Here is a 26,517-nt window from a genome sequence, read left to right as displayed (position 1 = left end):
GCTGAACGTATCTTGCAATTTACTGGCTCCCATACAAATTCTTCTGTCATTCGTTACTTTCTGCGTTACGTAACGCGTAGCATCGAAGAATCTTAGGAGTCTAATATTAGAAACATTAATTAACTCTCTAGGATGACTTGATTATATGATTGGAAAGTTACATGCATATGCACTGCGGTCCGCAAGCGAACAGCGAATATTATACGAAGCGTTAAAAAAGAAATACTTGACAAAGATACTTGGAAATTACGTAACGATAATACGACAATTTTAACACTTCCGTTGCGGATCTAAATTATCCAACCAATTAAACCGAAATCAGAATGAAAAATGTTTCGTTCTAAATAAATCACAGACTATGTTGAAGAGAAGGAAGAAATACTTTGCTCCGCTTGACATTTCGTCTTTATCCCAGTCCTAATTCGATTAGCGAATTGATTTACGTTTAAAGTATAGATCGTTGCGATCTTAAAAATTAATGCGGCTTTAAAATTAACCAAAATATATATGTATATTCAACGCGGATAAACAAAGGGACTTTCTCTGTTTAACGGAAAGTGTGGCCTTATTTGTTGTTACGGACAACCGATTTGCCAAACAGTCACTACACAGACAGACGGTTAGAGAAGAAGAAGGATTTCGAGCGATCATAAAGAAAGAAACTATTATTTAAAGTATTGAAGATTGACGGAGGAAAGAGTGGTAGTTTAGGACGTGGAAAATCGATTCTCGATTTTCAGGTAGACCTTGTACGAAGCTTTGTTATTTATTATTATCTATTGTTATTAATTATCATTAATTGTTATTTACCACTGTATTTTATTTAAGTATTGTTACAGTAAACTCGATTTTCAGATTTTCAGAATCGATCCCTGAATTATCCTAGTATTGAACTTTATATATATCACCACACGTAAACACGTACACACAGACCACTTGAACAGGCCACATGTATCCACAGTTCTATTTGGAAAAGAGATATTTCCCATGTTCGTTGACGAGAATCGCAATGATATCGAAAGAATACGAACATAAATAGAAATAATGCGGCGATACAAATTAAATTATTCAACGTTACAGAGGGTTCAAAGTTGCCCCGTTCAGCCCATCCCCTATACCAAAAGCAATCTCAGCCAATACACTTTAACCCTCGCAGGTAACAAAGAAGGCTTGGTGGTAGCTCAAAAGATTCAAGCACATCCTCGACCACGTTACTCTGCTGCGTACCTTCTACATTCACATATATACCGTACACAAAAAGCAACTTGGCCGGAGAACTCGTTCCCACATGGTGTAGCAGTCCGTTAAAGACACGTCGAGATCGATCGAACGAATAAATCCTGGCTACTTGCTCGACGTCGGTGTTTTAAACTTGAACGCGCAGCCAATTCTCAAAGAACGTTCGCCATGTCCATACATATCATAGCGTCGATAATATATACGCATGACGTATATATACGTTGTTTAGCTGGGAGCTATCCAGACATTGAATAGCTTATCTTTGGGCAAAGGATTAATTATTTACCGCGTAAATTTAATTACAAAGTTGCAGGCGAAGATTATCTACGATAATTAACTTACCATCGTCGGATAACAAAGTTAACCACCTACGAATAGTAGTGATCGTAAAAACGGCAATCGCAACGATGTAAACCAGTCAGGTGTGCTAAATGTGTGTAAAAAGTCCATTGCTGAATGTTGTTCATTTTTCTTTTTTTTTTTTTTTCAATGATGTTGCAAACGTATCTGGTTTCTGCCGAATGTTATGCATCGTTAAGAACGATTATGGGCCTGTCGTTATATCGCGTCTCGTAATTAAAGTGGTTAGAAAACGTACTCGAAGTCCATTGGTATTCTTGAATAGAATTTACATGTTGATCGATTGGCTGCAAGTACAGCGAACTTAGGTGTCCATTGTTTCTCATAAAGCGGTTAAAGAGGATAAATATCCTCTACGATATTTCTAATTAGTATACTTCTAATCGATAAAGTTTCGGTAGAATTACGCGACAAGAAGACAGCTTCTAGCCACTGATCCATATATTTTACCGATATGAACTACCGATAGAAATTAGGCTAAAGTGTGGAGGTTTACGAACGACCGTGTACAACGTGTGCTACCCTAGAAGGGATAAAAGAAAGGGGAAGATGGAAAGGAGAGTCGCTAATCGGTGGAGGGTTCGATCCTAGCAGCTCTACTTCGGCATCTGGCAACTTCGAATATCCACCAGCAACCCTTCCGCGCCTCTTTTTCAGACTGTCGGAGCTATCGAAGGAAGGGTTGCAGAGAGGTCTGAGAACATATACGTGCACACAAACACACGAAGAAAGGACGAGTTACCTTTCTTTCCCTACCCCTGTCTCGATGTACGCGTGCAGAATTACCACCGTGCGCCTCTTCTTTCTCGACGATCGAGCGCGCACACACCGAGGCAAACAGGGGATGGTTTGCGTATCTAGCAGCTTGGAATCGCTTGGAACGTTTCCACGCACGTATGGCGTTTGGTAGAGAATTCCTACCTTTTACTTTCTTTCTCTTTTTTCTTCGTTTTTTAGGATTATTTCGTAACGCGTAATACGAAGATCGCGAATGTTTTACCAGCGAAATTTCTTTCGTCTACAGAATGTCACAGCGAGTGCTCTGTTTCGAATATTGCGTATACTTTTGCGAGTTACGACGCATTTCGTTGTAAACTTTTGGAAGGTTTAATTTCCCGGAAACGTCGACAGTCGAATAACTTCGAGTAAGTGTCAGGTCGGTGTAAATTGCTAAATGTTGTTCTTTCTTTTTCGATGATACTGCAAACGTATCTGGTTTTTGCCAAATGTTACGCATCGTTAAGAACGATTAGGGGCCTGACGTTATATCTCGTAATTAAAGTGGTTGGAAAATGTACTTGAAGACCATTGGTATTCTTGAATGGAATTTAGAACTTTCGGAGAAAGAACGATTTTGATTTTTTTCATTCCACGAAGTCCATTGATACGAGCAATGCGTGGTTTTGTCGATTATACTGATCGAGCGTGCAAGTAATTTTGAACTTCGTTTCTCCTCTTCTCTGTTCGCGTGACCGACTCTAATTTCTAAGCCACCGAGCTCGAGTAAATAAATACGTACGTATCTTTGTTTTTGCTCCGGGACACCATATCTCTCAGTAAAAGAAAACAAACAGAGGCATAATATACACGTCCTTCTTACAATGTCGTATCTTTCGTACCGCTGCGATAAAAAATGTCTTATTTGGCAGCAAACAAGACGTTCGGTACGAAGGACGGACCGGTTAGCTGTTTTCCACGAGTATACTCGTCGCGAAGAAACGACATTTCGCGTTACGACGAGCCCTGTCGCTGATAAAATTCAAAAATAAGACAGTCCTCTCGTTGCAGCTTAATTGTCTATGACAACAGCCACGCACACTTCGCGTTCGACGAGTATACTCGTCGTCGCTTACTCTTTGCCACGCGTCTTAGATACGCGCTTTTCAAAGAGCTCGTAACAGCCAACTGGTTAAAGGAGGTTACGAATCCGTGGAAAAAGTCGACGAATTCGCTAATAATCGTTCGCAATCGAGCAAAGTCTATTAATACAATCGGAGTTACCTAAGCCAGCCAGGTATGGAGCGATATGAAAGAGATTTCTCCTTCTAACGAGTATCGCAACAACCTATCGTAAGTTGAGAAATTTCTAGACGATCGACTAACTGATCGAGAATTTTATAAAAAAGAAAACTAAGTTCGGTTCTAAAAACGGTTCTACGATGTTCTCGAACAAGAACGAGCATACTCGAAGCGCTGAGAGTATCCTGATAGTTGTGGCAAGTTCCGCGTACCGTTTTATTAATCTCGCAGGCGACGTATCTTCCAAGTCCATGTCGCACACTCTCCGGCAATTCGACGCGATTCGATCGTCCTGGATTTTCATATTTCGAATGGGAATTCTTGAATACACGCGCCTTGGTGCCGCATAACCAGAGACGAGAAAAGTACTTTAGACGTGCGAGAGTTTCCAAAATCCTAAGAAACTTCCAACTAAGACGTGTCTTTGCATTCACGATATCTGCAGATATAATCACGTGTAGACATTTATCCCTTAAACCGTAGACACAGCTATTTCACATGGTGCTAGATAGAAGAGCTTTTTCTCCCTCTGCCTAAAGAGAATTATTTGGCGAAAGTCTTGCGACAACTTTCATTTGCAACGTTCGCAAATGTAATACAAATTTTTTCCAACAGGTATTCCCTACCGGACGTGAAAAAACGCGCGTTTACGGTTTGACAGTACCGTAAAGACAGTGGACAAGTTAAAACGAACACACTGTACAGCACGACGATCACGAGAGAAGACGAGCCTTCGTCCAACTTTTTTCTATCTATTGGGCTGGCAACTAAGTGATTGCGGATTTTGTCAATGCCGCCTAACGACAAAATCCGCAATCGCTTAGTCGCCAGCCCAATATCATCCGAAAATTTCTTCGTCCCAACTGTCGTGTCTCTCTGCCGATTTCTCGTATACCAAATTCAAAAACGAAGCGACGAGAACGCCGTGGTGCGCCTGTACTCTCTTCCTTCGTTCGTACGCTATCGAATCCGCGTACTTGCACCATTTGAAACAGCGATGCTCACGCGTGCACGCGCGTGGACCCATACACTTGCTCGTCGATCACAAAAGGATCTCTCGGTAGACGTGCGTGTACACACGCCGAAAGAAAAAAGCTTCTCGCGTGTATGCACGCGAGAATCTATTGTTCGTTCGGCCGTATAACATACGCGAATGACAGGCGGCCCACCGCCTATGGATTTCTTTTTTTCTCTCTCTCTCTCTCTCTCTCTTCGCTCGTACTCGTTCGCGCCAGCTAACGGAGCCCAGGATCGCGAAAACCGATGGAACTGACGCGCACCTCGAATAATACACGGAAACGTGGCATTCAGAGATCCTCGTCTGGTTTCCAAGAGAACGAGGAATCCCAATTTTTAGGAGTAGAAATTGAACCGGCGTACCATTGTTCTCGGCTCCTTCCGTATGGCGATTTTTCCTTTCTTTTTTTCTTGTTTTAACGAAACCGGTAGAAATCGACGTATTGTTCGGACTGCTTGTTCGAAAATTAATGCGATCGCAGCGATTAAAGGGTTTGTTGTCCCAGACGGCAAGCTTTGTTTCGTCTATATAGACGGCAAATAGGACGCGAATGTTCATGCAAATTCATCTTTCTCGCGCTGTTACGAGTTTGATTAAACGCGGATTGAAATTCCTATAAATACGCGACATCATAAACGCCAGAGATTTAACGATAAATTTGCAAGTGTTACGCGCGTGTTTTCGATGTACTCCTTCTTTATTATTCTCGTTGCAGTACGAGTATGAGATTAAAAGGTGGATAAGGGTGAAAAGCATAGAAGATCTGGTCAGCTTGTACTTGAAGATCTGCCGCGTGTACGTACACGGTTTCTTTGAAACGTTGGTACAAGCCGAAAGAAGACAGACATAACTTTAACATAGCTTTGTAACGTAGATAATTTCAACTTGACAATGTCCAAAATCTCTCTGAATTCTCTTTCTCTCTCTCTCTCTCTAAAGTCTTTTATCTGTTCTGATATGGTTCGATCGACACGAGGCAGGCGCAAATATCGTGGGCGTTAATCGCGGTGAAACGCTTCAAGACCTACGCATACTTGTTTTGACAGTTGTAACGCGATCTTTATTGGCGTGCGTGTATCGAGAACGTTGCTCTAACATAACAAGAAACTATACAGGGTGTTTCAGAGTTAAGGGTCAGCCGGCCAACGAACGGCTGGTAAATGAGGGGGTGATAGGGAGAGACACAGGCTGCAACCTTGATTGATACGATCATCAACGGCAAAAGCGTTATAGAAGAAGGGAAAATAGCGTACAGAGACGATATGTGAAAATTCACTGGAAAGAAAATACTGTGAAAAAATTCATTAGAACCCTAAACAGGCGTCATACTTAAAACTTATAGCTAAAAACTTATAGATGTAAGTACTTGGTTCTTGCAACCAAACTCGAATGGTCACAGTGTAATGGAAGATATGCTAATTTCCTGCGTAATTGCGAGAGAATTACGTAGAATTTCCTGCGTAATTCCAATAAAGAATTAAAATCTGCTATTTTGCAAACCTCAAGCTACTCGAAGATTCGCCGAAACATCCGCGAGACCATAGGTTCTGACTGATCGTGCGTGTTTAAGCGATCACCGTTAAAACGTAGAATAAGATATTTGTTCATGAGAATAATTAACGTTTTGTAATAATAATTAGATATTTATCATATACAGGGTGGTTGGTAACTGGTGGTACAAGGGGAAAGGGGGTGATTCTACGCGAAAAAAGAAGTGGAAAATATAGTCGAAAAGTCGAACTTTCCCAGCAATCCATGTTGTACCTAACAACACCTACGAACGATGTTCGTATTATACGAGCGTGTAATGTAAAAACACTTTCATAACGTTTCGTTCGTAGCATCCATTGCTTCTTTTACCGTTTCGTTTAACAGTAGCTAACATTTTTATAGCACACCGCGTTTAGTATGTAAGACGCGAATTCGCGTCTCCAGTCCGCAAACAAATTATACGCGAAACGATCGATTCGTTTTCCGAGAAACTCGCGTGTACATGCGTTTCTATTACTATTGGATTGGCAACTAATTGATCGCGGATTTTATCATTGCGTGATATTGACAAAATCCGCGATCAATTAGTTGCCAACCCAATATATCATATTCCTTGCATTAATATACGAGATTAATCGATACATAATATCAATAAAAAAAAAACAACATTTCTCCTATCTTTTTATGCTCATCGGTACACTGACCTGCACTTGCCCAACACCCCATAGAATGGACACGACGATGGCGTGCGATGGATAGGCGGTTGCTCGTCGTCGCATGCATAATGACACGTGCTTGTAGGAATCGAGCGGGAAAAGGAAAGGAGAGATTGTTTCCCCGAAAAATCATCGACGATCGTGCACGTACTACGTACATGCATATGTATACCCTACGTGGCGCGGTTAGGCCACTAGCCGACGAGGGTTGCGAAGTATCGAAAGGAGAAAACAGAGGCATAGAGAAAGAGAAAGAGAGAAGAGAAGAGAAGAGAAGAGAAGAGAACGAACTGGAACCCCATAACACGAGTCTCGCGATGCTCGTCGACCCTCGTTATTCAATCGAAACAGAGCATTACTCATTTATTGTCTCGCCCCTGCACCCTCTGTGTATTCCTGTTCGATGGCGCACGAGGATTTCGTCCGCCAGTTGCGACACTTGCAACGCGCTTTCCAACGACACGCTGACACGCACACGCTGCGTGTGAAAACCGGCGCAACGTACGATCGACTATGCTTTCGATGCCTCTTAAATAAAAGGCCATGCCGGAAAGAAATTCATAGAATTTTGTCACCTCGACACGTGGTGGGAGGCGATGAGAAAATTGCTACCGCGTTCTCGTACAACGCGATGGCAGAGAAGTTGCTCGAGCAGATTCTGTAGATCGCTAAATACTTGGCGTCGATAGCGACGCAGCGCGAAAAACGTAAATTTCAGAGGACAAGCTTCCGGAGTCAGTGTCGTTCGCGAAACTAAAATTAGGACGCGACAGATAATTTCGATCTTCGACGCAAAACCGATGGAATCGTAGACACGTTTCACGCGATACAGAGATAGATACACAACCGAGACTTTCTTTCTATTCAATGAAAGCAGGTCTGCAGGTTTTTGAATCGTCCCGCTATCGATACGGGCGCGCCACGAACAATTCTACGAATGCAAAAGCACACCGTTGCTGTGTAAACGCGCGTAAGCGACGACGAGTGTACTCGTCGAACACGGCGAATGCGTGGCTACTGTAACATAGAATTAAGCTGTATTATTTTTCAATTTTATTAGCGGCAGGGCTCGTCGTAACGCGAAATATCGCCGTTTCTTCGCGACGAGTGTACTCGAGAAACGCAGCTCTAATTGGTCGAACGTATTAGGTTGTCCGGAAAGTTTCTTTCGTTTCATAATAGACGAACAACAATTTCTGTTTTATATTATTTTATTGAATTTACGTACGATCCATTTCTATTATGTTCGTGCATAATTCAATAAACTAATATAAAACAAAGAACATTATTTCCTTATAAAACGAAAGAAACTGTCCGAACAACCTAATACAATACAAAGCCAACAACAACGCACGTGCCATTCAGAAGCCACTCTGATCGATTCCATGGACAAAGATCACGAAAAGGCCACGTTTCTCAAAACGTAGGTTTTTCGTTTATCTTGAAAAAAAATTACTTTGGATAAATCGACATTACTAAAGTAGATACGCGCGTCAACACGTGCGTTTGTCGCGTTTGCAGAATGTCGTTGTCCCACGTTTCGTACGACGCTGTATTGTTCATCCGAACGTTTCGATCGTATCGTTCCCTTTGCGCTCTATGCAACAACAATCTCGAGCAATTTAGACGGCCGAACGATTTTCGAGCACGTTACACGAAAGGGGAGAAAACGGTATCGATTTTCTTTTCCACAAGTGCGCTGGATGAAAGGTGGTCGGAAACGAAGAACCGGGCGCAGCAAAACGTAACAATAAATGGACTTCCGGTGGTACGCGTGCGCCGCCGGAAGTGCGTTTAACTGCTGGTTACACGTACATCGTGAATCTATTACGTTCAAGGTTTACTCAGCCCGATATAACTGCTGATCGTACTCCGTGCTAATGGCGCGCACGAACAAGTAAAAAGTATGCGAATATTTTGAATAATTTCACGTTCCAACGAATAATCGCCATTCGTTATTTCACTGCTGGCAGCGGAAACGGTCAACACATCGAGCATAGAAAGAAGACTAAAAAGGAAACACCCGACAGATCTCACAAAGGACATAATTTAACAAACACGAAGATGGTACCCCGCCGGGGGTAGCCACCCACATGATAATCAAACAGCCAAATAATTCTACCAAATGTCCAAATCGGACAAATTGTGAATGTAAACAACTAAATAAAAAAGACAAAAATTCGTTATTTCGGTTAATCGTAAAATCAATAGACAACTTTGCTGCTATTTTTATATTGGATTGGCAACTAAGTAATAGCGGATTTTGTCATTAGATGGTTATTTTTTACCATTACATTTTCTTTCAGAAACATGGTACTTTTTCAGTAATTTTTTACCATTACCGCCTAATAAGAAAATCCGCCATCGCTTAGTTGCTAATCCAATATATCAGAGTTTTAGCTGCGCCAATTACGATAAAAAATAACGTAACAAAAGGTTGTCCGAGCGTGTAACAGATGCGTAGCGTTATTTATTTGTTGTAACATTGCTAAAACCGGTATCATTGATACGTACGTTCACTCAAAGCTGTAATTAAGATCCACGAAGAATGTCAATAGGTAATTTACTTCTTACGCGGTTTTCTTTGCGAATCGTGGAATATAATGGAATTAATAAACACTAATACGGGAAATTATCTTGTTAGGTAGAAATCACGCGAATACATGAAACGGGATAATTAGTTAGTTTCGCGTGATTTATCGAAACGCACTGTGAAACAAGCGCATTGGAAGGAAAAAACCACCTTACGAAGATCGATACGACGTTAATAAGTATCCATAAACACCTGTCTCTCCAATTATCGACTATTCATTTCCATTTGATTTACTATAATAAAATTCCCATCTGTTACTTCGCTTTGATTTACCGTATCAAAGTACAGATTTCTACGTGTCTGTGAGAAATCTGAAAGCGAAGAACTACAGTAACGTAAATTAACGCCTGATATGCGTAAATATATAAAACAGTCGAAACATGGGACCGATATCAGCGTCGATATCGAGTATCCTTAACGTTCTATCGACGATACGCGTATTATCGATCGTCTAGAGATTCTCCTACGTACGACAATGTTGAGAACCTTGAATATCGACAATAATATTGACGCTAATACTCGATCGCCTGAGTACGCTGCTCTATGATACGTATCCGACTGTCGCGAAAGTTCCTTTCGTTTTAAGACATTTTCTTCCATTTCTTTTTTCTATTAATTTTGTTATATTATAACAGATATTTTTCCTATTACTACAAAATGGATCATAATTCAATGAAACAATATAAAAGAGTGTGGCGGCACGGGCCACGGAACTTTTCAACGGCTCCGGATACAAAGCGCGACGCCGCCAAAGCGCAACACCGACGTGCCCAATGTATCATCGATATCTTCACACTCTTTCCGCCGAATTCTCGGAAGAGCATACACGTGCCAGCACAGGCGGCACATCTAATGAATGCACGCTAGTGGGGATATCGATGGGCTACGAAGGGAAGAATCTGCGCGATCCAAAACAAAAGCAGAGTCAGTCTGTCTTGCGCCATTAAAAGTGTAACTCCTCGGTCCTTTTTGATAGCAACGCGTCGAACGACATCTCGGTGTCTATCGTTATTTGTTAGCTGTTACCTGTTGTCTGTTAAGTGTAATTGTTGATTATTAATTGTTAACTCTGATTGTTGATTAGTTCTAATAAACTGTTGTTCGTAAAAACACCAAGAGTAGTTCCTTACGCACCTATCACTATACCACCTCAAGAGAAAACATTGCGCGTTTATCGTTTCCTTATCAAACGAAAGCAAACAAGAAATTTTCTTCTATTTCCTTTTTCTATTAATCTTGTTATATTATAACAAATACTTGTTCTATTACTACAAAATGGATCATAACTCAATGAAACAATATAAAAGAGAAAACATTGCGCGTTTATCGTTCCCTTATCAAACGAAAGCAAACAAGACATTTTCTTCTATTTCTTTTTTCTATTACCTTTGTTATGTTATAACAAATACTTGTTCTATTACTAAAAAATGGATCATAATTCAATGAAACAATATAGAAGAGAAAACATTGCGCGTTTGTCGTTTCCTTATCAAACAAAAGCAAACAAGACATTTTTTTCTATTTCCTTTTTCTATTAATCTTGTTATATTATAACAAATACTTGTTCTATTACTACAAAATGGATCATAACTCAATGAAACAGTATAAAAGAGAAAACATTGCGCGTTTATCGTTTCCTTATAAAACGAAAGCAACTTTTGGCACAGTTTGAATTGGCAACTAAGTGATTGCGGATTTTGTCAATACCACCAAATGACAACTTAATTGCCAACCTAATAACACGTGAAACAATCGATTACCTGCGTGCTAATTCCCTGATTACAAACATGAAAATATATATTCGCATAAATATTCACGGTCTATCCTTGGTACAGGTGTTTATGTATCGAAAATACGCTTCGTCCTTCGTCTTTCCTTGTTCATCTACCAATTTTTTCGCACTCACGCTAATCTGGTATTCGTCAGACGCTAATAAACCATGGTTTTCAAATAGAGGTCTTACACGCGACTTAATCACAACAATTAGCCGCTGTAGGTCAGACTGGGTACGATCGTGCTACCTGCTTGTCCCGTATAAGTATAATAAGCGACGCGTGGTGTAGTTGTAATGCCGACAAGCGAGACTCAAATCATGTAATTTGGTAATGCCCCTTATTTCACACTCAGAAAGCCGATCCTTTGGAAGGTTTAGGTAAAAACGGCCTGTTTCCCCTGTTCAACCTGAGCTCTTCACTCGCTCAACCAAATATCGTAGCGTGTTTTCACCATGTTTTTTAAAGAAAATGTAATCTTCCAATTTGAATACTCGCGTTATGTTGTTCTTTCTCTCTTGTTTTGTTTATTTTTATAAATAAACGACGAAGAAATTACAAGCTACTTTGCAGCATAATTCTTACGGAGGGTTTCTTCTTGGCGGATGAAAGAAGAGAGAAAAGCCGCAGTCTGTCTATTGCATTAGAAACGCGTCTTTTTCTTCCGTAAACTAAACTCGCGTAAAGCGGCCTAACTCACGCCGAAAGATCTTTTTCTTTTGGCAAATAAAAAAGAACCGCAATCTACCCAATTGCATTGGCGCTAAATCTACCACTATCGGTCGAAACGACTGGTTTTAGAGTTTCGAAAAACGCGTCAATCCTCATGAGTGGAATCCGTGGTGACGAGAGTTGTTAATTAACTATCTAGTTGTCTTAATTATAATACGTTGTTGCGATTAGTTCGTGTTAAACGACCATCGTCTCCTGTTTAATTCCATCTGTTATAAACAAACTAACAACAATAGTTTGCGATACTACGATATTCTATTATTACGTATTTTTTAAAAAACAGTAATTGTCACTGCTTTTGATAGAAATAGCTTCGTGTTAACTGTCGCTGGTTCTAGTCTTAAAGACCGGTCATTTTCATCGGTTTTTTACAGGAACAGCTTCGTCTTAACTGATCTCGACTGTCGGTAGTTGTAATTGTTAGAAACGTATGGCATTAAAGAAGACGCGTTAAAGTAGCATGTTAGAAATAGAAAAAAAAAAGAAAACACGTTATTACGTAGTGGGAAAAACAAACGCGCAAGAAATTGCACGCGTACAACCGCGTTAATTCGCTCATGCGATATTGCACATGACGAGATGAAAACATCGAAACGTTCGCTAGTCGAAGAGTAAGAGGATAATGCGCTGATGGAGGCGGACAATTATGCAAAGGTCCGTTACATCGTCGTCGGGAACGTAACCAGGGTTCAACGATGCCGTCGACGACGACAGGCCAACGTCGAACAATAATACGTTCTATTATACAAGCAGCCGGTGTTATTAATAGTTGCGAGCGAAACGAGTTTAATGTCACGTGCCGCTCGCATTAGCACGTGTGCACCATTTTTACGCCGACGACGTAACCGAACGCGTAATCTCGTCGCGGCGTTAATGAACCACAATTACGTGTATTTTCGCGGACTGGCTGCGTATAAATAACCAGAAAGGAAAATCTAATTTTCTCCTTGTGCTCTTTCGTTTTTCTCTATCGTCGACGTACGATGTTCACAGAGTCGCGCGGATCGCGTTCGTCCTTTTAATTTCTTCATTCCACGATCTCTGAATTTTTTACGCAATTGATGATATCGACTGTTCCGTAATCGAATCAGATCCTTTTAATCGTTATTAATTATTTAAACGAGCCACGCAACACGGCGTTAGGTACCAGACTATCATTTACCTACCTGATCGAAACGATCTCATTTTTATTTCTATATTCGAGATAGAATTGACCTAGACATTGAATCGACTGTGAAAATAGAAAAGATTACTTCGATCGATACAGCGAGTGAAATAGATGGAAGATAAATTAACGCGTAATTATTTCGAAACAATAGCTAGTCGAGTGGAACGATATATTTGGAAGAATCGAATATCCGATGATACAGAAGCAGGTCGACGAATTAACCTAACTTTTAATCGCTTTGTTTGCTAATTATCAGCGTTCGATCGGCGTATAATTCTCCGTGTAATACGCGACTCGAACGAGTCGCCTCCGACAGGAGACAAAATTACGAATCAAAGAGACAAGTCGTGGCGAAGACCGCTCGTGCATTTAAAAATAGACGGACGATCGACAGCGCGGTTTCAACGATTTACAAATTGTCATTCATAAGCGGGCACAGCCAACAACGATGTTCGCGCAGGTGGCAATCTCCTGCTCCTGATTGCCAATTAACGTTTAACGACTTTGCCTGCTATATATCCCCTGATCGCGCTTTTGCATTCGCACGATTAAGGGACCAATACGAATGAAAAATGTCTCGTTTCGATCCTATCGAACGACTCTCGAGCCTACGTTCCTTTTGAACAAACATATACAGGGTGGTATCGCGTAACATGTGAAAAATGTTCGTACGAACGCGTGTCCCATTCGATCTTCTTTCAAAGTTACAGGCATTTTTGCATCTCGATAATAGCCCCGATCGCTTATTTATCTTCATAGAAGGTGCTCGGAACGTCTACCGTCCGTATGCCAGTTTATAGTGAAAATTCTAGTAGAAAATTCTACTTGTGTATGTGGAATAATAATGCGAGAGTAGACATTTCGAGAATCTTCTACAAAAGTAAGCAGTTGTGGGATCATCGAGGCACGAAAATGTCTATAAATTTCAAACAGGGTCGAGTAGAACGTAGTTGCTGTTTGTACCAGTTTTTCTCCTTCTTCTTGTGCCTTCTATCTCTACTTACGATACACCCTGTATATTGGGTTCGCAATAGAATTTTAATACTATGGAACTTGGCTTGCTGTTACAAGACTCTCGTGTATATATCGTGTGTGTTATATGAAACATATTGAAATTTCATTAGCACTGTCATTCTTCTATCGGTGAAGTCTGAAATTAATCTGAAAATGTATATAATAGAAGTTAGAAAACATTTACAGCGAGCATATACTCGATAAAGAAGTTAGTATGGTGGATGGAAACGTTTCGAACATTCAGTGGCTACAAAAAGTATTTGCACATATCCTACTATCCATTCGTGAAACATTATAATGCAGCGTTTTCTTATCGGGTTCTACCATTTCATTTTATATCTACGTTTGATTATAGTATCAAGTTATTTTAGTCATCGTTATGGTACGAAGGTTTCGAAAGTGCCACTAAATAATGGACGTAAGTAACTAATATATGAATGCGAAATCTTTTGTAGCCACTGTTTTCCTAACTGTAATTCCCAAAACCAACGTAGTCACGACGATCGAGTCTCGTAACGACGCTAATAAAATTCCAAAGTGTCTCGTGTAACGCGCATAAAACATTCGAACAAGGTGTTTACGAGTGTGCGAATAGTCGATCGGAATGTACACGTGCACGTACACGTATCGAATTTTATAATTAAATCTGTGCGTTTCAAGTTCTAATCTGTTTGAAGATCTGCTGAAAGATGCTTCTTAAAAAATTACTATTGTGGAAAATATAAAGTACGAAGAGCCTCGCTGCAACTGTTTGCCGCTTCGAAACCATCGCTCTGCAACTCGTCGATCCTACGATATTACACAATCGCGACGTTATCCCTTTTTGCCTGCGTTTCAGCGACCACGCGAGCAACCACAAAAGAAAGTTTTCCAAGTTGGAAAACTATAAACCGGTTTTGGAAAAAATCCTGAAGGAGACTTGTCACGCGAAACGCGAGTCTCCGGTATCGTTTTGCCAACAGCGGCATTAAAAGCACGATGGCGATTCAGTAGCCACGACATCGGATTAGCAGTATCGTTTCCTTGGCGGACGGAAGTGGCAGGATGTTTCGCTGGCGCGGATGCAACGCGAGATGGTGTACTTACACGAGCGAGTAGTTGCCATTCGTTGAAGCAAAAATGGCCCGTGTTATCGCGACAAGCCAGGCCAAGAACAGCTCCTCTGGTCCATAGCTTATCGTTATATTCAGAGCGTCTTTCTTTCACGCTGCAAACGCATTAGAGCAGATCCAAGGAAGAGCAAAGAGTAATAAAGATGCACGGATGCGTGCACCAAGATAGTCTACCGTGTGTATCCACACATCACGTCGATTTATACTATCTTATAACGATTAATTATTATCCCCAGACTTCCGTGTATGCGATACATTACATTATGTAACGCGGAATTATCCTGGCTATTAATAATGCGTGTATACTTGGCGTTGGATATATTGCGGTATTACAGGATGTTTCCTGGTTTTACAGTCTTTCACATTGTTTTCTAAATGCCTTTGCTTACTTAATCTATCGAGAGTTAGTGCAGTGAGTTTGAGTGCGTTTGAGATCCTTTAGATTTATTAGAGAAAACGGCTGATATCTTGTAATAATAGCTAGCCAGAGGTTTCCTTTGTTTGAACCACTGGAAATGTGAATACACGTAGCGACGTATGTATATTTCATATAATTACATACTCGTGAAAGTTGAAATTATCTGCAAACAATAAAATCCTATTGGAATTAGGAAGTCTTTTACTTTTACTTTTTCGTTTTTTTGATGATCGAAAAGAGGAATTTACGCGTGTAACGAAAATAATGATCGCACGAAGAAAGATAAATAAATATTTCAAATATTTATAAACAAGTAGACTAGAAATAGAAGACCGCACTATCCTTCGTTGGAAATTAGTTTACGTTTATTTCTATATTTGGTATCAAGAAATATCCACGATTATACGTGACAAAGGTACGCGTGACATCGAATGATTCGTTTCTCGTTACATAGACAACTGCATAACACGTTGGAAAAACTTTCTGCCGCGAAAGACATTCTACGACTATCGATCTTGGTTATCAATTTTATTCAAATGAATCAGAAAGAACCTCGAAACGAATTCTTCCTAAATTATGCTTTTAGATTTATTCCACTCCGACTTACACAAGTACATACGTCGACTAGCAAAAAGAAAAAAAGGAATTTCATTAGTCAGCGTGCACCGTTTGAATAAAGGCGCGTGTGCCAACTCGTTAGAACGCTTTGAATTCCATTTGCAGAGGATTCTCGTGTCCCAGATTCTATGAATCGCAAACGAATACTTTCATAGCATCTTAATCAAATCCATTGATTTTGAAATATTGTCCCAGTCAAAAAACACGGTAAACAATAGGAAATAAACGCGAGAAGCATAATAAATGTGGCATAATTTCAGGATAGAAGTCGTCCAAGTTTTTATAACCTCAAACGCAAAGACGTGACCGGACATTATTTCTCGCAGTAATAATGCTTGAACAAATTCTAATTACTTTCAACGACAAGCATGAAACGTACGAGTATTCTATTAATCTGATGTAAAAGAGAAACGCCGTAATAACACAATATCCATATCAACATATCTAAACATCGTGAAATTACATGCAAACATACCTTTCATGTTTCCAGCCAATCTATTCGTAACAGAAATTACCTGACATCGATTTCACCAGCCAGTAAAATACTCGATAACATTACAAAACACGGGCACAAACGCACGACATTTACACGTATCTCATAAAACACTGACATAAAAAGAAACGCTTCAAAATTTTGTTACATAACGATGAATTTTAAACCATAATGAAAAAAAAGTCATTTCCACGTCGGTTTCGCGTTACCGCTCCATTCAACAGAATCCACGTTATACACTAAGGTGTAATAGTAACGAACTTTCAAAAAGATTCGCGTATTCCACATAATATATTCGAAAAAAAGTTTCTGTAACTGTTCGAACAGTTTTGCGAACCACCGTGTCTAAACTTACTGCGCGTGCGTGGGCGCATGCGTGCCAAGATTTGAGCGCGCGATGCAGAGCGCATGCGCATGAACCTGCAGTGCCGAGCGAAACAAGGAAGAAGAACGGCGAGAGAAAGACGCCGTTAAAAAGAGAAACAAAGCGAAAGGGAAGAGCAATGACACACACGGTTACATGCACGCGCTCACCAACGGCACACACCGAGGTGACGTAAGCGCTGATTACGCGACGCTGCAACGAGCACACGCCGAGGCTGCAACTCGCGTTGCATGTATAACGTTCGTAGAATGCGGCAATGCATCCCCCCCTCCTCAACCCGACCGTAACCTCGCTAGAACCTCGTCTCTCCCCCGCCCAACCGAGATACCCCTCCCCTAACCTCTCCCACGTCCACTGCTACCGTTCGGCGACGTGTGTTGGTGCACGTGCGAACAAATATCACGTGACTGTGTATGAAGGACGAGGCCTTCAAGTACGTACGTACGTACCGTACGTATGAGCACGAGCAACGCGCGTTACTGGAGATCATCAGCTGACAACAGGAGCCAAGAGAAACAGGAATCGTGCTTCTTAGCTCCATGTTGAGAAAAGAGAGAGGGATGCAGGAGGGCAAATGATCATTGTAAGATATTTAAAAATTATGAATCTACGTTTCGTTGAATCATGTAATTGGCTTTTGTAAACGATGCTAAAGGTGGCTACTGGGCTCATCCATGTAAAATCCGATCGCTGATAAAAACGTAAATTAAGAAAATAAAAATAAGAGATAAGCGGAACAAGAACAGTCGGAAATTGGACGAAATAGTTCTAAGAAGATGCGAAGAAGGAAAGAGGAAGAAGAAGAGAACAATAGGGCCCAAGAAAGGAATAAAGTTTGACACACGCCTGTAATTTCGCACTTGGTCATTGATAAACGTCGAAAATGTGCGTGCGCTAAAAGAAAATTACAGGGAAGGAGGGGATCGGAGGGACTCGGCTGCTTATTATTCCGAACGGAATACAAAGAGGGGAACAAAACATACTCGCGTAAACGTACCTCACCGAGATATTAAAGATAGAACGGGAACCGAAACACTGTGATTAAGACGTCCGACAACCGCGACGTAATTTGTATTAACACCTTGCACGCTTCTTTCGAACAACCTGTGAACATTCTGTAACAGCGACGAATGTTTCTTGTTTATACATATGTTAACACGTTCCAAATCGTTTTATCGTCTCTGACACCATTTCTAGTAAAATTTTATTGCTCTATCACTTTGTATATTTTCTTAGTAAATAAGTTGAGTCTTTTTCTAAATAAATAACTCGTGTATGGTTCATTGTTAATTTGCATACTTTCTACAAATAATCTGTAAATTGTACGTATCAGTGACAAACATCATTCATTTGTATATTCACATGTATATTTGTTTCTTTAAACTGTGTAATTCTTTTTGATAAAATATCTCGCGCGTGTATATTACACTGTTGTTTGACATATTTTCACATGTTATATTTCCATTACATTTCCATGTTAGTTATCGTAAAATATTATTGGGGAACAGCGTAGCGTGACTATTGTCACTCGAACGAAATGCTTTCGTTTCTCTTCCGGATATGAATTACTCCACTTTTATCCAGGTGGTTGATCCTTTTATTCTGGCTACACCTCGCGGCATTTCCCACGATCACGGACAAGTCCGATTTAACGCCGACAGCAAACACTGGTTTCCTGCGGCTGATTCGACTTCCTGCAATGGCGTGCGCATCTTTCACGTACGAGGAACAATTTCAAACGGACGGAAAAAATGGCAGCTCGACAGCTGCCGCCTTGACCTTACTCAATGGCTATCTGGCAACATAAAGAAACCGTATTGCCACTTTCATTTCTGGACTACCTCCGTGTTTCGTAATGATATTCTGATCCCTTTTTTTCTCATGAATTTTTCGATGATCGCATCAGTGAAATTCGGTGCAACGTTTACTTTTACGACTGTGCTTTATTGGTTGTTTATGTTTGCGTGTAATGACTGAAGATTTGTAAATTATATTTACATATAACGAAATCTTGTCGTAACAAAATAATACTTGATATATATTTAACAATACTATGGCATAATATTAAAATCGAAATTTAATTAATCGTAGAATTCGTATATAAAGATTCGAGTCTTCTAGTCTCAAACTTTCATATTCTATATTTTATTTCCTACGAAATAAAATTTTTGAGATAAACTTTTGTCTCCGTTTATACAGTAATTAACCGACAATCAAGTTCTGTTTTACTGCTAAAAATAAAAAAAGTATAGAATGTATTTCCATCGCGGGTTTATTACAAAGATAAACCAAAAGCTGTCTGGCATGTGACGATTTAATAATAGAAGCTGATAAATGCTGAAACCTAAAAATGATTAATCCAAATGACCGGGAACTGTCATACGGGTGGACATTTGAAACAATACACGTGTGAACGAATGGAAATATCTCACAATTCGACAAATTGTTAACAGCGTATTATTAAGTTATCGTTAATTTGACACTGCTGGACCACCCATTTAATTGAACAACGTTTCCACGCGATATTTATTCTATTTCAAACGAGTTACACGCGCGGAAAGGCAATATTTACCGCATATGCATGTGACGTGTAAAAATGTTTAATTAAGTTAAAAGTTTATCGACTAATTAATTACCAGCGGGCAGATTAATTAAATTCTTTAAATATTTATATACACATTAATTAACTTTGATATTAATATTACAATTATAATTTCATTCAGAATTAATAAATCAACATTGATTTTATAAATAATTAAATATTTCTTTCTTCTCTATTTCATCGATACTATGAAACGACAAGGACAATTGCCTTAAAGCATCGCGTCGCGTCGTGAGAACAGATCTTAAAAAACCTGCACGATGACACGCGTATTATGATGCATATTAATAATACCGTTTGGTATGTGGAAATAGCATGCTAGTAATAATCATGACGATTCTTAAAGAGAAAAAGAGATTCGAAATACAAGCAGCAGCGTAAAAAAAGAGAGAAGTAATAAGCTACTATAGTATCGAGCGAACAAAATACTGTTGTACAATGATGGTCTTATGGTCAAGGTTTTAAGCCTTTAAACGTGACTTATGCAACGCATCCGGGCATAAGTCCTCCGCGCTGCAATTTATATTTCCGAAGTTACGTCGAATTATACAGTATATACACGATTGTAGCATTGAAAGATACTACAATGCGGGAGAAGAATGTACCGACTTCCGTCCCTTTCAGTTCAAGGGAAATGGGAAAAGGAAGTTGCACTGGTGTTGAATAAATTAATGAATAAAGAGGAAACAGAAAATTCATGCTGCAGAATTGCAATAGAGTTATTTTCTAGCACGTGTACTTAGAGATACGTATCTTATATCTTGCCAAACAGCAAACAAGATAGAAGAAAGCAATTCTAATACTAATGTTAGTCCGAAAACAAGAAAACTTCGTAATCTATATAATACTTCCCATCAAATCAACCAAACTTCCCTTAATCAAACCGACCCGACCAAAATTTTGTCCGCACGCAACCCAACATCCAGCAACCTGTACTTAAAAAACTGCGAAACTTCGTCACACTCGCCTCTAACCTAACCTAATTCGTTACCCCAATCAAATCATCCGCTGCAACTCGGAGCGACGAAAAACCAATTCTCTGACTTGAGAATCTCGGAACTGCCTCGATTTCTCAAAGATTCGCGAGAAAAAGACTTGGCCTGTGATGCACGGTCAATCAGGTCCGCGCGAGAAGGTCCTTAGCCTTAGGAACACGGTCGTGGCTGGCGGCTGGTAAAGGCCGTCGTACATACGTATATATATATATGTATATATATAATATATATTTTATATATATATATATACCATAGACACGAGGTGGCAAGAGGTTAGAAAGAGAAAATGGAAATAAACGGTCCGAGGATGGAACAGAGAAAAGGGAGACAGAGCTACGCGCACGCAGGAAAGAACGATGGAAAGAAAGAAAGAAAGAAAGAAAGAAATGGAAGTCCGTGCAGCACAGAAACGGCGTGTCGGTGGCTGCGGCGGCAACCGCGGCCGCCTAAGCGAAGTTAGGTTTCAGTGCACAACACAAAGGGAAGGGACACGGGAAGAGGTACGAGGGTGGAGGAGGGGGGCGGTTAGGGGCGCCATTCGAGGGAGGGCTGTTGAACTTTCAGGGTCACTCCCGCGGGCCCCCGCTAGTTGGACCGACAGAGAAAGAGAAAGGGCGCGAGAGAAAGGAAGAGAGTACGGTACCTGGCAGAGAAAGCGAGAGAAACCGAGTGAGACGGATAAGACGAAAGAGAAAGATGGATGGACGGAGGTCGAGTTAGAGGTGAGGAGAGGTGTATAGCGGTAGAACGATACTACGAGGAAGGACGCGAGGGGAGGTTGAGCCGCCCCAACACGAAAACTCACTCCTAAACCGTGCCTAACGACGCGCCCTCTGGGCCGCGATTCGACGACTGATCGTCCGGCCAATTCGTCTCCCTGGGCCTCTATTGCTCTCCTCTCTGGGACAGATAGAGTCCCGGGCCACAGGCGTGTATACAAGACGGAGGCCCCGATATAGTGCACGAAAGCATACGGAACCAGTTTTCGGCCGAGAAAGGACCGTTCCTCCGGGGCTCGCCAGCCCTGACGTGCAACGCACACGCGCACATGGTCACCCGGCTACGTCTCTTCGCCATGGCGAAGGAGAGGAAGAGACAGGCAACGAGGAAGAGAAAGAGAGAAGAGGCGGTTCACAACGATCCGTGGAAGCTAGTGAACTCTCAGGGACGTTCCGTGGCTTTGCCACGACGCGCGAAAGACCCATACCATTTTCGACCTCTCTTCGTGAATTTTTTTTTCTTTTTTTTGTTTATATTTCTATGTTGCAGTTCTATCGTATATAGCATCGACATCTATTATTATTTATTAGCGACAAATTTGATTCGGTATCTTTCGATTAGATTTCCTGACAGAGACGGAACTGTTTCAGATAGCTCAGGAAATATTGTTTTCTTTTCGCGTTGTGATTTTGCGGCGATGCTTCGTTGCCACCCCTGTCGCTCCCAAACCCCGGATCCCTGCGCTGCTTTGAACGAACGTTCATCCTCTCTCTGTCCCTTTCTCGGCCGTTTTGGTACGGTTATACGAAGGGGAAAGGGTGGAAGGTGGGGATCGCGACGAGCTTGCGCCGATGGCTGCTGCACGCCGCTTACTCCTCCGTTTCACCGGAACCGGAGTAAACCGAGATGTCCATCTGTGTGTCTAATTGAAATCTGAACGGTCAGCGTCGCGGGTTGACAAGCGCAGCTTGCGCCGTCGGTAAAAATAGCTCGCACGAATTGTGGATTTTAATCTCTCCAAAGACTAGGCTGATGAGTGCTTCTGGCACGTTCCCTTTTAGTGGATGCTGTAACTAACGGTTGATAAGATAGATGCTACTTTTGGTTAATGACTCGATAGATGAGAGAATTACGAAGGAAACGGATGATATAGTAGCGCTTCGGTATCAGTGTTCTTGGATGAGTGATTTCTATGTGAAAGGTTTATCAAGTTTATACAAGTTGGAGGTTAGTAATAGGTTTTGTAACTTAAGCGATGGATACGTCTAATGTAGAATGATAACTCAACGATACTGATATTATAGACACGTGGCTCGAGTTCCAGCTTTATGCAGATATTTTTATCGACTTCCTGTTGTAACAATAGAATCTTTTATAAAGGAATCGATTCTCTATTCACGCTATACCAACATGAATTGATAAACCATTCTAAAATACCAAATAACTTTTAGTTCGTTATCTAGTCATAGGGCATATTTTATGTGTCACACAATAACAGTTGTAAGAACTCTTGTGACTCCATTTCTACATATCCGTGTGGCTAATTATGCCGTTTCTTAAACTTCATAGAAATAACCAGATTTTATACGAATTTACCTACAATGAACTACTATATAATTAGATAATTGTAGGGACTGAATAATCAAATTTTTTTCAGAAATTTGATCGATACAACCAGAACTAGTTTCAATATATTTATCTGCGGGAAGGAAGCAATCGACTACACGATTTTCCTTAAATTTCATAAAAATGACTAGAAGCAATTTCAATAAATTTATCTACAGGAAGAGACGAGAGGATATAAGTTTCCTCCGATACTATCTCATCTTTTTCCCGGTTCCAGTCAGTCGCTAGGAGTATAGACCGTGGCTAGACGCTACGAAGAAGGAGGATCGGAATATAAGTAAAAAAGAAGACGCACAAACAAGAGACGCATCCGAGCCGACAAGGTGTGCACCGCCTTGATCAAGCAGGATGGCTGGCCAGGAAACTAACTGTAGTTGGTGACTAACTTCAAACAGGATTCCACGAACATGCCGGAAATCGTTAACTCCAACAACTATACGTGTACATATGGAAACATTTGATTAGGACAAAACGTTCGATGATTCGAGTTTTATGAGCGACGCTCCGAGGCTGAAATATTTTAAGATACATTTTTATGCGTGTTAAATGAAACAACGGTAAATGAATCTTTCCAAACGTAGACATATGTAACCTTGCTATCCTCGACCAACGTAATAATAAAAATCCAAACGTCAGATTTCTCGCTGATAACGCGGCATCAAGTTTAGAGGAAACGGCTGAAAAATTTATATTTTTCTAATCGCGACACAATTCTCTACAGCTTCGCGTGTCAAACGTGATGAAACACGTGATTTCAGCTGTTCGCTGAATTTACGATGTAAAATTTACAATAACGACGCCTAATAATACATCCAAGTTGTACAAACTGTTCCGTTGGACAAAAAAGGTATGACGAGCTATCGCTAATCGCTAACGACAAGATTAAACGCTACCGCCGAATTTTTTACCATTCCGTTAAATTATTTATCGTCTAGGCAATCTATTCCCGCGTAGCATCCGCTGTTCAGCTTCTTACTCAGCAGCTCCTTGTTCGTCGCATTTAGATTCCAGCGATGCTTCCTACTATAAGAAACTGAAACGAAAACGGCCGGAAGACGGTGGTGTGGAGTGTATACAAGAGGAACCTAAGTTCAACGACCCGCTCTCTAGTACCTGTATCATCAGGCTGGCTCCTCTCCGACAGAGAGACGCGTACATGTGCCTAACTGTGCGTACGAACACACGATACTCTCATCTCTTTCTGTACGCGCCACGGGCACGTACTCCACTATGTGCTGGAAAACTAGTTTCGCGTGCAAATTACTCCCCTGGAATTGTCGCGAGGTGTTTGCCTTGCAAAACGACCAAATCGTACTCTGTCCCTTGAACGAGCAAACTGTTTTATGTATATAAATCCTTTTTACTTTTTTATATATTATGGCTCTACGTGTCGGATGGCCATGCCATAAGGTTACTAACAGTCAAGTAACCTTATGCTACTATGTGAAATTGGTAAGCACAGTTAAATGTAATTGTCATATGTCGTTGTATTATTAATTGCTAGTTTATGACGCTAGTAATAGTAAGTTTAATTGCTAGTATAGTACGCGTTTGAGTACTGTTTACGAAAGGTAATGTAATTTTGTTTATGTAGATGCAATGATCAAATTAGCGTACGTAAGTGTTTACACTAATGCGAAGAAATTATAAGACGCGGTTGCGGGGTACGAAACGCGTCGTAATAATTAGGACATTTTTAAATCGAAGCTATAAAGCAATAGCAACAAAATATGAATGACACAAATAGAAAACATTGGCTGTTCAGATTAGTGTCCGTGTAATATACCCATTTGGTACAACTCGTAATCTCGAGATTAATACGCTAAGATTCTATCAGAACTTACTAAAAAATGTACCAATATATCGTGCGTATCAATAAATCGATTAATTTTAATTACTCCTACGACAGCCAGTCGTCGTTTACCGACGTAATTGCTCGATGCAACGTAATAACGGTGTAATCAGGTTATCAACAGTCCGATTATACGCACTAGCGGTTCTACTGGGAATTAACACCGGGGTTATGGTTCGTATGTTGCAAGTATCTTATCTTAGATCCAGGTTTAATCACCTGCGTGGCAACAATTTTAACACTTCTTCTCTGGAAAATGAGCACGAGCAAAACCTTGCATTGGCGAGCATATCGCGTTCATAAACCATTTGGTCGTTGTAACGATAATTAATTCCTCATTTTTGCTTGCTTGTTGTTCCACTCACATCAATCATCGTAATAGATTATTAGCGACTCGGTTGAAATCATAAATTGAATTTTATGCAAGAATCGATATATAGATGCTAAATGATGCTATCAGTATAAATCTAGATGCGCATCTATTTAGCGTACGATGCTGAACTTCGCTTTGTACTTAATTTTAATTTCCCTTCTCTACAACGAAAAAAGTCTTAATAAAGGTGGAGCAATTTTAATTAATTTAATTAATGTGCATTTTAAAGCTACTTGTTCCCTAGATACAGTTAGTTTACATTATGCAGCGAATTATACGGGGGATTGGCAAATTATAAAATCTACACTCTACGCTAATTCCCTACGCTAGCGTTGATTATCTCGGAACTGTAATAGCGTATATCTGCAGCATTGTAAGAAATTTACGGGTAATGCTGGGATACGATGAAATCATTAATACTCCACTAACGAATCGATATATGCCTGATTATTAAACGAGGATCGTTTCAAATATACGCAATGTTCCATATAAATTTCATCGTTTAATTATTTTCTATATCATACACCGAGATATACAAAATATCGTTGACGTTTGAAAGAACGATTTCATATTTCATTCTCTGATATCATTCAAAGTATATTCGTGACACCGTATACTGTACCATATTACGTAATAAAAATGATATAACATAAAAATATAGTACAGTATCACAATATCGTAAACATAGTTTAAATAGTATTGAGGAGTGAAACGTAATGTAAAGTCATCGTTATTTAAGACGTCAATAATTTCTATACGTCAACGAATTTTACCACTTTAATGCATAATACTAAAATAATTAGATGGCTAAGTTTAGATAGAAGACCGTATGTTTAAAGCAATCCCTTCAAATTGTACTTTAATTGTACAGATCCCTTTTGTAATCTACTCTATGTATTTTCTACCATCAGAAACATCGAAATCATTTCAGCCTCCTAGATTCTTGTTAGACACCCTATATAGCGAGCCACCATTTTCCTTCGAAATTATCGAAAGGTATCGTTTACTGTTTTACACACACTAATGTAATATAATAAGTCACTTTTGTAATAGCGGTTAAAGTGTTCTTCAGGAAAAAGATAAAATTTTGCTTACCAACCGATCACGGTGATGTGACGCGTCGCGTTAATTAAATTCCACAGTACCTTTTTTTTCTGGCGTGAATACATAAGTGACTCATTGATCGTCGGATCTTTCATCG

At 40.2% G+C, this 26,517-nt stretch overlaps 1 protein-coding gene across 4 annotated transcripts in view; it reads right to left on the bottom strand.

The window, feature by feature from the left end:
* Utx (Utx histone demethylase) overlaps window positions 1–26,517 on the bottom strand; it is a 149,523-nt gene that overhangs the window by 88,843 nt on the left and 34,163 nt on the right. The window contains exon 1 of one of the 4 annotated variants that reach the window (XM_033337730.2): window positions 16,746–17,050. The exons of the other annotated variants lie outside the window; for them this stretch is intronic. The gene's annotated coding sequence lies outside the window, so the exon portion shown is untranslated. Of the gene's footprint in view, window positions 1–16,745; window positions 17,051–26,517 lie in introns of those variants that run through there. 4 annotated transcript variants of the gene reach the window in all.

Source organism: Bombus vancouverensis, chromosome 5 (genome assembly GCF_051014615.1).
Source record: "Bombus vancouverensis nearcticus chromosome 5, iyBomVanc1_principal, whole genome shotgun sequence".
Lineage (NCBI taxonomy): Eukaryota > Metazoa > Arthropoda > Insecta > Hymenoptera > Apidae > Bombus > Bombus vancouverensis.
This window is presented reverse-complemented; position numbering and strand designations above follow the sequence as displayed.